A 13,530-nucleotide genomic window follows, 5' to 3' on the forward strand; every position below is an offset into this window, starting at 1 on the left:
AATGGTTAAAGACTATGGAAAGGTGGACGTAATTGTAACACTGGAATTTTATCAGACTTTCATTCTTACATAAAAAATACAACCATTTTTTAGACCTATTTTACAGTGTGTAAACCCAGCCACAGCAATAAATACCGATTCCATCTGCCCAGTTCTACTAAGATTTTTATGCATGATAATACATGGACAACATTATCTATGCACATACATTTAGATATTTTTAGATTCTAACCTGATACATTTAAATGTGAAATCCAGATCTACTGCTGTAGATGATCCTGGTTTTTATAAAGCAATTATGCATATGGTCTTACTTCCAGAAATGTTAATGTTAACATGTTAGGAAACTGTTCAAGAAGGGAAGAAACCCTCAGGTCAAATAATAAGGCAAATTTAGTGCAAGTGTCTTTCTCATACAGGGAGATTGGTTTGTCAAGGTCAGGGAAGAAAAAAATATCTGGCAGAGGTTTGATTCCATTTTCTAGCCTGAGGAGAAATAAATGACTCCAATCTACAATGCTGAGAAAGAGACAAAGATTGAAAATAGCTGTAGAAATTAACAATATGGCAACACTTTTACTTAGAGGCCCTTCTATTTTAAGACAATCTAGATAGCCTATGTTATACAGAAGTAAAGTAATTTATATACGAATTTGTTACCCAGTACCCACCGATGACTCCTTGGAATTTTGCATGCATTAGATGCATCTGCAATAGAGACATGCCCCTTTGTCTAAGCCAAGATGAAAATAAATAAATAAATAATCCCAAAAAGACACTATCATGCAGAAACCCGGGGCTAATGTACATCTGATACTTAATTAAATGTGCTTATCTTGCTTTTCTAAAATGGGTACAGCATTTTTAGATTTTTCCTATAATAACAAAACTGCCCGAGATACCAGCAAACACTGTGTTGTCGTAAAAATTATGCTGTTTCAATCTATTTGGACACACATTCAAATTTCCAGCAGATTTATTAAATGTTCTCTGCTCCTGGAGACATCAAAAGAACAGAATATGTGAGCACAATAATCTATGCAATTCTCTGGCACCGTATAATTTAGCCATAATACTGATTTGTTTGAAATCTACTTAATGTGCGTATTTGATGTGAAAAATGGCTTGGCAAAATTTGTCTCAGTGCAACTTTTTTTTAGCATTTGCTTACAGAAATTATATTTTTTTCTATATTTTTTTTATTTTTTTTTATTTATTAACTTTTTTTTTTTTTAACTGTATAGTATATGTATGGTATGTCTATTGTTTGTCCATGGTATGCCCTAACAGGTATTATGACAGGAGAGGTGCCCTGCTTTTATTAACAAAAGTCTTAACCCCAATGATCATTAAAAGGTTACTGTCATTTAAAATACATTTTTGTCAAATAGACATATCAAAACTTTCGATTGGCTGGGATCTCAATGCTGAGATTCCCACCAATCTCAGGAGACAAATTGAGCTTCAAGCCAAGGAGTGAAGCCTGCTGCCACACATGGCTATATCTAGGAATAAGTTATGATGGCGTGCTGGCAGCAGACATGACCTGTAGGAGCTCCGGCAAGGGACCCTTTTAGGGCTTTCTTCAGCATAATGTGCTGCAGAAATAAGCACAAATACCAGGGGAAACCCCAGCGCAACACTGCAGCTCTGGCGGCATAGAGACCAGTGACCACGGCTCCTGGACCTGCTACCCTATGCCACCAACCTCAGATAAGTGCTCTAACAGGTCCCGCTGTGTCCATCTTGCCTGCCATGTCGACCTCCTCTCCTTCACAGGAGCTGCACACTCAGGCTGACTCACAGCTACAAGCTGCTGCTGTACTCTTCCCCCATGGCCTCACACATAACTGCAGTACCTGGCATCCCACAACCTAACCTGTGTTCATCTGCTCACCTTCCAATGACTCCTCCAGAACCTGTGCCATAGTACTCTCCATCTCTCCAACCACATGCTATCTCCCTAGCCCACACTTCACTGAACCCTCAAAGTGGCTTAAATGCTTGCAAATCTGCCATCTCACTTCCTTTATACTCATCTATTGTGGACTGGGCAGCCCAATGTACTGAAATGGACTCAGATGTCTCCACATCTACTAATGATTCATCTGAAGACAGTGTGCCTCCTGACTACTGGAGGGCAAGCCCCCTGCCAAGAAGAAGCTATTTAAGACACCTCTTAAACGTCCCCCAAGGGTGAACCCACACTCCGGTTGTTCATCATCTGACGACACTCTACAACAGGATTCTTGCACCAACCATGGTCTTCGCCAACCACCGGCTTAGACTCACAGGGACTGGGACTTTCCATCCATTACACCACCTGTAGCTCCATCATTGCCTTCTGCTGAAGTGGTGATCCACGCCTTGAAGGACCACCCTGAGTTGCAAGCATTGCTCACCCTACTCCCAACTAAGTCAGACATGTTTGCTTGGAGATATATATAAAAAAGAAGAGATACACTCCTAGTGGAGAATCATAAGGTGGGTTGACGTGTGGGCGTGTCTTTTGCACCTTACCGTGTAGCGTTGTGCTGAGGGCACAACACCTTGATGAGCTTGTAGACTCGCTGGGGTTTGTAGTTGAAGATACGGGCGGCAGCCTGGGCGTCCTTCACCGTGACCTCCAGGTCGTGGTGTAGCTTTAGTATGAGGAGAACCGAAAAGATAGGACTTGCTTAGCCCTTGGCGCCTATTCCCCAAGTAACGATTCCAGCCGGTAGTAGTCCATAAAACAACTGGCCTCAGCCTGAGCTCCTCCCGGGTGGGTGAGAGGTCAGCGGAGAGACACCGAGCCAGGCAGCGGGCGGCGGCTCGGAGTCACCGGGAGGAGCTCAGGCTGAGGCCAGTTGTTTTATGAACTACTACCGGCTGGAATCGTTACTTGGGGAATAGGCGCCAAGGGCTAAGCAAGTCCTATCTTTTCGGTTCTTCTCAGACATGTTTGCTTGGCCTCTGACCTTAAGAAAGCCTGGCAACAAGACCTACATCCTGTGCAGAAGGATGTTCACCACTTGTTACGGCGCAGGTGCATGATCTCCAGATTTCCACTGCTAAAGTTGCACAAGATCCGTCCTTATGCCCCAGCTACCGCCCAATTTTGCTTCTCAACCTTGATGCTAAAATGTTTGCCAAACTGATAGCAAACAGACTCTAAAACTTCATGGAAGACCTTATCCATCCGGATCAAGTGGGCTTCATCCGCAGGAGGAGACGATCGCTGAGAACCTTCTCTGCGATCCATTTAGCACGAAAACACCATATTCCACTTTTCCTCCTCTCCCTAGATGCAGAAAAGGCCTTCGATAGAGTGGACTGGGGCTTTCTAGAGGCAATCCTTACCCAAATAGGACAAGGCCCCACAATGAAGGATCGCATCCTGGCACTGTACTCCAACCCACAAGCCCAGATACGCCTAAATGGACAGCTCTCCCATCCTTTCGACATTCATAATGGTATGAGACAGGGCTGCCCATTATCTCGGCTGTTATACATCCTGTGTATGGAACATCTCCTCACGGACATTCGTCAGAATCCAGATATAGAAGGCCTGGACGCCCCCCCCCCTTACCATTATAAATGCTTTGCCTATGCTGATCATCTCCTTCTTTACCTATTTTCCCCTATGACATCCCTCCTCTCCGTAACGTCTGTCATAGAACGTTTCACAGCCCACAGCAATTATAAACTGAACCCCTCCAAATGTGAGGCGCTTAACATCACCCTGCCCCCATCCGTGACCCACCATCTTCAAAGTACCTACCCTTTTAAATGGCAATCTAAGTCACTGCAATACCTAGGAGTCCAAGTTCTTGCCCACTTACCTGACACATACCTTCTTAATTATCCCCCCCTTTGCTCATACTTATCGAATCGGACCTTGCCAGATGGGAGCTAAGGGATTTTTCATGGCTAGGACGCATTAATATTACTAAAATGAATGTTCTCCCCTGCCTTCTATACTTATTTTCCGCAATCCCGACACACCTACCTCGCCCATTTTTCCGGACCTCGCTAGGCTCCTCTCTGGCTTCATCTGGTCACACAAACATCCTCGGTTGGCACAGCATGTCTTCATCTGAAGGAAGTCAGATGGGGGCCTTGCTCTGCTGGACTGCCTCTCCTTACCTGTCTGCTGTGTTTACTCGAGGGTTAGATAGTTTCCTCCACCATAAGACAAAACAATGGGTACAACTGGAATCCTCATCCGTGGGCATTAACCCGAGATCCCTGCTCTGGCTCCCGACTCAAGACCTCCCTAGATCCACCCTGTCGACCCTGACACTGATCTTACACTCCATTGCCTGTGCACATAACTCATACATGAGAAAAACTGCCTTTCTCCTTCCAAATGGACCCTTGACTCTGGTCTTTGGTATTGAAGCTTTTGTTCCTGCTTACACATCCTCGTCCTTCCTGGGACACAACAGGAGTGAGGGTTTGTCATTCTCCTCTTTTCTCTCCACATCCTCCTTAAAATCTCCATCTGACATTTTACAGGATAAACCCCCCTCCCCTTCCTTCCGTTTCCAATACATGCAACTACGCCATTTCTATACTACCTCTAAATCCACCCTCAACTTACACCTCCAGATTACACCCTTTGAGCGGCTATGTGCCTCTGCAGCGCCAGTGCACCCCCCATTGAGTGTTTTGTATGGCCTTCTGTTAGACCATTATCGTAACATGCCCTTACCCTCTCGGCTAGGCTGGGAGGGCAAACTGGGTCGTGCATTCACTGACCTGGAATGGGACATGTCTGTGGCTCTGTGCCACAAAACCTCCATTTCCTGTAAGTAACAGGAGACCAACTACAAGATACTCACCAGATGATACAGAGTACCGACCCTCCTCTCTGATATATACCCATCCCTCCCGGGTGTGTGCTGGCGCTGTGGTTCCACTGGTGGCTCCATGACCCACATTTGGGTGACCTGCCCTGCATTGTAATCTTTTTTGGAAATAGGTTTTCCATGTGATCCACCGCTTGACCTCTGTGACATTACCACTTGATCCACGCCCACTTCTTCTCAGTGTCTTACCTGTCCCGATCTCTAGGTGGTCCAAATCCCTACTATGCTTTCTTCTCCTAGCGGCAAGAACGGTTATCCCCAGACTCTAGAAATCCACTACCCCCCCCCCCTACCTTTCGTCTTGGCTCCTATGGAAATTCAACCAAACATTTTACACTTTGGCGTCCATGGACAGTATTCATCTCCTCTCCTCACCTGAGTTTAGGGATCTCCACCCCCCCAACTCCCCCCTTGGCTCCATAGACCTTCCATCTCCCTCGACAGCCTCTTCACACACAGTCTCTCCCCTACCCTTGGCAGTTGAAAAAGGCTGTAGTGGCCGGAACGCATGCTGCGTTTATGTGTTCTTTGCTTCAATAAAGAAACACTTTGCATAAAGAAATTGGTGTGCCGGGATCTTTTCACCTACCTTGGATGTCCTTATCACTGGCACCCACCTCCACCTACAGTGCCGACCCATCTATCTTGTGGATTGCTTCTCCCCTATCCTCTACCCCCTTTTCTCCCCAATACTGCCATGGTCTTGTACACTGGAGATCCGAATGTGTTCTGCGAGGTATGCACCTACATATGGAACTTTACCTACCTTTATTTCTTTCTCTTCTCTTTCTCCCCTTCCTTGTTTTCCAGTGTACCCCCCCCCCCCCTTCCTCTTCCCTTCCCTCCCTTCCTCCCAATGATGCTCCATCTCTGGCATTAACACATGGTTTATATACAGTACAGACCAAAAGTTTGGACACACCTTCTCATTCAAAGTTTTCTTTATTTTCATGACTATGAAAATTGTAGATTCACACTGAAGGCATCAAAACTATGAATTAACACATGTGGAATTATATACATAACAAAAAATTTGAAATGACTGAACATATGTCATATTCTAGGTTCTTCAAAGTAGCCACCTTTTGCTTTGATTACTGCTTTGCACACTATTGGCATTCTCTTGTTGAGCTTCAAGAGGTAGTCACCTGAAATGGTTTTCACTTCAAAGGAGTGCTGGTGTGGAGGAGGAGGTGTGATGGCGTGGGGGTGCTTTGCTGGTGACACTGTTGGGGATTTATTCAAAATTTAAGGCATACTGAACCAGTATGGCTACCACAGCATCTTGCAGCGGCATGCTATTCCATCCGGTTTGCGTTTAGTTGGACCATCATTTATTTTTCAACAGGACAATGACCCCAAACACACCTCCAGGCTGTGTAAAGGCTATTTGACCAAGAAGGAGAGTGATGGGGTGCTGCGCCAGATGACCTGGCCTCCACAGTCACCGGACCTGAACCCAATCGAGATGGTTTGGGGTGAGCTGGACCGCAGAGTGAAGGCAAAAGGACCAACAAGTGCTAAGCATCTCTGGGAACTCCTTCAAGACTGCTGGAAGACCATTGCAGGGGACTACCTCTTGAAGCTCATCAAGAGAATGAGTGTGCAAAGCAGTAATCAAAGCAAAAGGTGGCTAGAACCTAGAATATGACATATTTTCTGTTGTTTCACACTTTTTTGTTATGTATATAATTCCACATGTGTTAATTCATAGTTTTGATGCCTTCAGTGTGAATCTACAATTTTCATAGTCATGAAAATAAAGAAAAATTTGAATGAGAAGGTGTGTCCAAACTTTTGGTCTGTACTGTATGTTGACACAGATATTGCTAGTGCTCCCATTTTGAGTCCGCTCCCAATGCCTTTTTTCACTCTTTCCGCATCATGACCATTTTCATACAAAGTACTTATTTTTGTATGCGCATTTGTCTGTACACTATTGGAAAAGTTAATAAAAATTTCTACTTAAAAAAAAAAAGAAAAAAAATTATTTTCAGTGTTGAGACCCCCTTCGATCTTTAAATATAGCTGGGAGAAATACTGTGCTTTGCTCCCTGACTCACAGCCTGGCTCCATAAACCCTGCATTGAGACAGACTGAGCACTGAGTCAACAAGTGAAGTGCACTGCCACACTCTTCAGCACTCAGCACTAAGAACATCTGCATGACATGTCAAAGTTTTTTTTTTCTTAATAAATAGTAATGATTGAAATCAGGGTTCACACGGACATCATAAAGCAAACCTCTTCCTTTAATCACTAGTGCAGGGGTTTGCACCTAAAAGACGTTACACTGCATTCATTCATTCACGTGCAAATGGTTGTATTGAAAACATGACTAATTTAAAGGAATCTGTCACCAGCATCACCTGCACTAACCTGCTGATACAAGATAATAGTGTGGGTGATGCTGTTTCCAAGGCAGTTTTTTTCCCTACTTGGCCCTGTCTCCAAGTTATGCCCAAAATTCCAGATATGCAAATGAAGTGCTTTGGTGCATTGGTGGGTGTTCCCAGCCCTTTGGTGCACTCTTCTATCAGTGTCGATCGCACTATTACCCTATACCAGCAGGTTAGTGCAGGTGACGCTGTGACAGATTCCCTTGAATAAAGTACATGTTACGCCTAGCGCTCCGGGTCCCCGCTCCTCCCCGGAGCGCTCACGGCGTCTCTCTCCCTGCAGCGCCCCGGTCGGTCCCGCTGACCGGGAGCGCTGCACTGTCATGGCCGTCGGGGATGCGATTCGCACAGCGGGACGCGCCCGCTCGCGAATCGCATCCCAGGTCACTTACCCGTCCCGGTCCCCTGCTGTCATGTGCTGGCGCGCGCGGCTCCGCTCTCTAGGGCGCGCGCGCGCCAGCTCTCTGAGACTTAAAGGGCCAGTGCACCAATGATTGGTGCCTGGCCCAATTAGCTTAATTGGCTTCCACCTGCTCCCTGACTATATCTGATCTCCTCCCTTGCACTCCCTTGCCGGATCTTGTTGCCTTGTGCCAGTGAAAACGTTTAGTGTGTCCAAAGCCTGTGTTACCTGAACTTCTGCTATCCATCCTGACTACGAACCTTGCCGCCTGCCCCCGACCTTCTGCTACGTCTGACCTTGCCTCTGCCTAGTCCTTCTGTCCCACGCCTTCTCAGCAGTCAGCGAGGTTGAGCCGTTGCTAGTGGATATGACCTGGTTGCTACTGCCGCAGCAAGACCATCCCGCTTTGCGGCGGGCTCTGGTGAAAACCAGTAGCCTCTTAGAACCGGTCCACTAGCACGGTCCACGCCAATCCCTCGCTGACACAGGGGATCCACAACCCGTAAGCCGAATCGTGACAGTAGATCCGGCCATGGATCCCGCTGAGGTGCCGCTGCCAAGTCTCGCTGACCTTCCCACGGTGGTCGCTCAGCAATCGCAGCAGATTGCCCAACAAGGACAGCAGCTGTCGCAGTTGACCGCCATGTTACAGCAACTTCTGCCTCTGCTACAGCAGCAACCATCTCCTCCGCCAGCTCCTGCACCTCCTCCGCAGCGAGTGGCCGCTCCTAGCCTCCGCTTGTCCCTGCCGGACAAATTTGATGGGGACTCTAGACTCTGCCGTGGATTTCTGTCTCAGTGTTCCCTGCATATGGAGATGTTGTCGGACTTGTTTCCTTCAGAACGGTCTAAGGTGGCGTTCGTAGTGAGCCTTCTTTCAGGAAAGGCCTTGTCTTGGGCCACACCGCTTTGGGACCGCAATGATCCTGCCACAGCCACAGTCCAGTCCTTCTTCGCTGAAATCCGGAGTGTCTTCGAGGAGCCAGCCCGAGCTTCTTCTGCCGAGACTGCCCTGTTGAACCTGGTCCAGGGTAATTCTTCAGTGGGCGAGTACGCCATCCAATTTCGTACTCTTGCTTCCGAGTTATCATGGAATAACGAGGCTCTCTGCGCGACCTTTAAAAAAGGCCTATCCAGTCGCATCAAGGATGTGCTGGCCGCACGAGAGATTCCTGCCAACCTGCAAGAACTCATCCATTTGGCTACCCGCATTGACATGCGTTTTTCTGAGCGACACCAAGAGCTCCGCCAGGAAAAAGACTTAGATCTCTGGGCACCTCTCCCACAGCATCCTTTGCAGTCTACGCCTGGGCCTCCCGCCGAGGAGGCCATGCAAGTGGATCGGTCCCGCCTGACCCAGGAAGAGAGGAATCGCCGTAGGGAAGAAAATCTCTGTCTGTACTGTGCCAGTACCGAGCATTTCTTGGTGGATTGCCCTATCCGTCCTCCACGTCTGGGAAACGCACGCACGCACCCAGCTCACGTGGGTGTGGCGTCTCTTGGTTCTAAGTCTGCTTCTCCACGTCTCACGGTGCCCGTGCGGATTTCTCCTTCTGCCAACTCCTCCCTCTCAGCCGTGGCCTGCTTGGACTCTGGTGCCTCTGGGAATTTTATTTTGGAGTCGTTTGTGAACAAATTCCGCATCCCGGTTACCCGTCTCGTCAAGCCGCTCTACATTTCCGCGGTCAATGGAGTCAGACTGGATTGCACTGTGCGTTACCGCACAGAACCCCTCCTGATGTGTATTGGACCCCACCACGAAAGGATTGAGCTCTTCGTTCTCCCCAACTGTATCTCTGAGGTCCTCCTCAGTCTGCCATGGCTCCGGCTTCATTCCCCCACCCTTGATTGGACCACCGGGGAGATCAAGAACTGGGACTCTGCTTGCCATCGGAAGTGCCTCTCCCCCCCTCCCAGTCCCGTCAGGCAAGCCTCTGTGCCTCCTCATGGCTCCCGTCCTTGTGTCACCCTGCCCCGTGCCAAGCTTCACCCTCTGCCCTCCCTCCCCATTCCAACTCCTGCTGTACTGCCTGCCGTTGAGGAAACCCTCCATTCTTTCCCGGTGTCCTCATCCCAGGGGAGGCAGTTACCGGACAAAAAAAAGGGGAGACCTAAGGGGGGGGGGTACTGTTACGCCTAGCGCTCCGGGTCCCCGCTCCTCCCCGGAGCGCTCACGGCGTCTCTCTCCCTGCAGCGCCCCGGTCGGTCCCGCTGACCGGGAGCGCTGCACTGTCATGGCCGTCGGGGATGCGATTCGCACAGCGGGACGCGCCCGCTCGCGAATCGCATCCCAGGTCACTTACCCGTCCCGGTCCCCTGCTGTCATGTGCTGGCGCGCGCGGCTCCGCTCTCTAGGGCGCGCGCGCGCCAGCTCTCTGAGACTTAAAGGGCCAGTGCACCAATGATTGGTGCCTGGCCCAATTAGCTTAATTGGCTTCCACCTGCTCCCTGGCTATATCTGATCTCCTCCCTTGCACTCCCTTGCCGGATCTTGTTGCCTTGTGCCAGTGAAAGCGTTTAGTGTGTCCAAAGCCTGTGTTACCTGAACTTCTGCTATCCATCCTGACTACGAACCTTACCGCCTGCCCCCGACCTTCTGCTACGTCTGACCTTGCCTCTGCCTAGTCCTTCTGTCCCACGCCTTCTCAGCAGTCAGCGAGGTTGAGCCGTTGCTAGTGGATACGACCTGGTTGCTACTGCCGCAGCAAGACCATCCCGCTTTGCGGCGGGCTCTGGTGAAAACCAGTAGCCTCTTAGAACCGGTCCACTAGCACGGTCCACGCCAATCCCTCGCTGACACAGCGGATCCACAACCCGTAAGCCGAATCGTGACAGTACAACTAATGGACAACTAAGTTTTAAATTGAAGTTTTTATAAAGAAGTAGATTTCAAAGAAGCCCTATGCTCAGGCTGTCAATCAAGCTTAAATAATGGGAAGAGGAGTGGCAAGTGTGACTGGAAACCACTGTGTCCCGATTCATGTGACTGGAAACCACTGTGTCCTGATCCCTGTGAAAGGAAACCAGTCACTGTCGGTGGTGATTAAAGAAGCTTTTTTCAGCTTCCTGCAGCATCCCTTTAGAATGCTGTTCTCCTGATCTGTCAGGTCCTGGAGCTGGTAGATGAGGCTTCAAGGACCTGACAGGTTCTCATTTGGAAAAAAAACTGCAGTCATTGGTACTTAATTTTACTAGCTATAAATACACACACACACACACACACATATATATATATATATATGTGTGTGTGTGTGTGTGTAGACCTAGTCTTCATCAACTTTTTTTAGAGAAAATTTTTTATGTATATATTCTGTCATTTTGTTTTTACATTTTTGAAGATAGGAGTTTAATATACATACTATCCATTGTCTTTGAATGTGTTGGCGGTATCACACCGTGATTGATAACAGTTTCAAAATAGTTTACTTAAAATGATGAAGTAAGAAATGATCTCTGTTTTCACAAGGGATTAGAGACATCACCTCCTTTAAAAAGAAACATGTCCTAGAAATCAGATTATTGCTTTGGGTCAGGCCCTTAGATGGGGAAGTCATGTAATACTCATACTTATTGGCTTTCCGTTCTTTCTGACAAAGCCATGGAAAGGTAACCCCCCCATTATGATCGCCAAAGACCCTTATTAAGTATATGGACAGCCTTGTCTTAGTGAACCAAACTTTTATTTTACTTAATATTTTTATTTTCTTAAGAAATAAACTATGGAATGTAACAGAATCAATGGAAAGAATGCATTTATCATCACTATCTCTTTCTATTTTTCTACTATATTTTTTATTTTCTTAAGAGATGAACTATGGAATGGAACAGAATCAAAGGAGAGAAGTGTTTATCATCACTATCTCTTTCCATTTCTCCCCTTCATTTCTCCCCTCCCGTAAATGACAGCAACTCAATACACTTCAAGGTAAAACCTACATCATTTTTTCAGAATACTATCAACTTTATGACTCACAAAGTAAAGGTAAAACACATTCTATATCAGCTATGTATAGAAAGCTTTTACATTAATTTTTTTTCATGAATCAACACTGCAATAGATAACAATTTAAAGGGATTTTCTGACATTTTTAATAATGTACTGAGATGGTTTGCACACCAGAAACTTCACTCCAACATAATAGGATATGTTTTAAAGTAGTGTCAGTCAGTTCTGTTCTTTAGAAACATGAAAACACATGTGCACATTCCAAATAACACCCCATGATAAAATCCTGACCATCAGGAATCTAACTAATACCTATCAGTATTGAGCCTTAAACTGGCAATACACATACAACTTTGATTGGACACAACATGACCAATCAAAGCCCTATGGGATTATTTGTTTGTCCCATCTCTCAGTAAGCTTCCTCACAGTGGCCAATGATTAACCAAATTTTGCCCATCATGCCAAATACTTTTTTTTAAACAGTAAAAAGAAAACAAATAAAGCATGGGCGATCAACACATACAAGTCTGCCATCAGCCAATCCGAATGATCAAAATTCACACACAATGGTCAGGCGCAATGTTTTTGAAAGTGGGTGAAGCTCAGTGTTAAGGGGACATGGCCTGCGCCTCTTAATAAATCTGGTGCATCGTAAGACAGTAAACTTATTTTTTTTATCAAGACAATTATAAGAAATATTGATTGATATTGATTCCCCCTCCACCAAGTGTGTCATTTTCTCCTCAGACTCTCACAAGCTGGACACACCTGTCAATTTTTAGGCTATTAGCATTCCCTGATAGGCTTTGCCCTCTCAACTGGCCTAAACCAATGAGCCTAAGTAGTTAACAGGAATGGTGTTGTTGGAGTGGAGCTGCCCTTTTCCTTTTGCAACAACCCAATTCCAACAACCAGGCCCTAATCTGAGTATTAGACTGAGTAGGAGAAATGCTTGTTTCTCCATGTTGCATTCCTGTTTTCTTGATTTTCTCAGCCTCAGTGGCATGCACTTCAGCAGCCACACTGCCACAATAGCCACTACTTAAGATTGTAAAAAAAACTATACTCACCAGTTTAATCCTCACAGGAGTCACTCAAGTCATCTGCACTGGCTTTGTTTACATGGCTGCAGCAATGATGTACCCATATAGCCACATCACCTTTGTACGGCACAGAACCCCTGAGGCCAATGATCAGCAGCAACAATGATGTGGGTATATGGACACATTGAGGGGCATTTATGAAAGTTTGCTTAGGTATACTATTTTTTTGTTTGTTTTTTTTTCACTTCCATTCTGCTTACGTGCGTCAAATTTACTATATTGTTGCAAGGCGTTAATACATTTTTCGCAGGTAAGCAAAAGCTTTTCTCACCCAAGTGAAAACAATAGCCAGTTTCTGTTAGTTAAAGGGGTATTCCAGGCCAAAACTTTTTTTTATATATCAACTGGCTCCGGAAAGTTAAACAGATCTGTAAATTATTTCTATTAAAAAATCTTAATCCTTCCAATAGTTATCAGCTTCTGAAGTTGAGTTGCTGTTTTCTGTCTAACTGCTTTCTGATGACTCATGTCCCGGGACGTGACATCATCATTGAGCAGTTAGACATAAAACTTCAGAAGCTAATAACTATTGGAAGGATTAAGATTTTTTTTAGTAGAAGTAATTTACAAATCTGTTTAACTTTCCGTAGCCAGTTGATATATAAAAAAAAGTTTTTGCCTGGAATACCCCTTTAAGCCAAGGCTCGGCTTTTTTTGCAAATGTCACGGTTGATAAATTTCTGACTATGGCAAGTCAAAATTGTAAAAACGCTTATGTACGCCGATTTGAAAAAAAAAATGCTTTTCTCGCTCTCGGGGCAGATTGGCGCACGAAAAAAGACGGTGGCACAATTGCAAATTTTTTGCGACAATTTAATGCGAAA

At 46.1% G+C, this 13,530-nt stretch overlaps 1 protein-coding gene across 3 annotated transcripts in view; it reads right to left on the minus strand.

Annotated features, from left to right (window-relative positions):
- The window catches only part of TOX (thymocyte selection associated high mobility group box), a 313,124-nt gene that overhangs the window by 12,079 nt on the left and 287,515 nt on the right, over nt 1-13,530 (minus strand). The gene's annotated exons all lie outside the window — the stretch shown is intronic.

The sequence above is a fragment of the Hyla sarda genome, chromosome 5 (genome assembly GCF_029499605.1).
Source record: "Hyla sarda isolate aHylSar1 chromosome 5, aHylSar1.hap1, whole genome shotgun sequence".
NCBI classification, from domain to species: Eukaryota; Metazoa; Chordata; class Amphibia; order Anura; family Hylidae; genus Hyla; species Hyla sarda.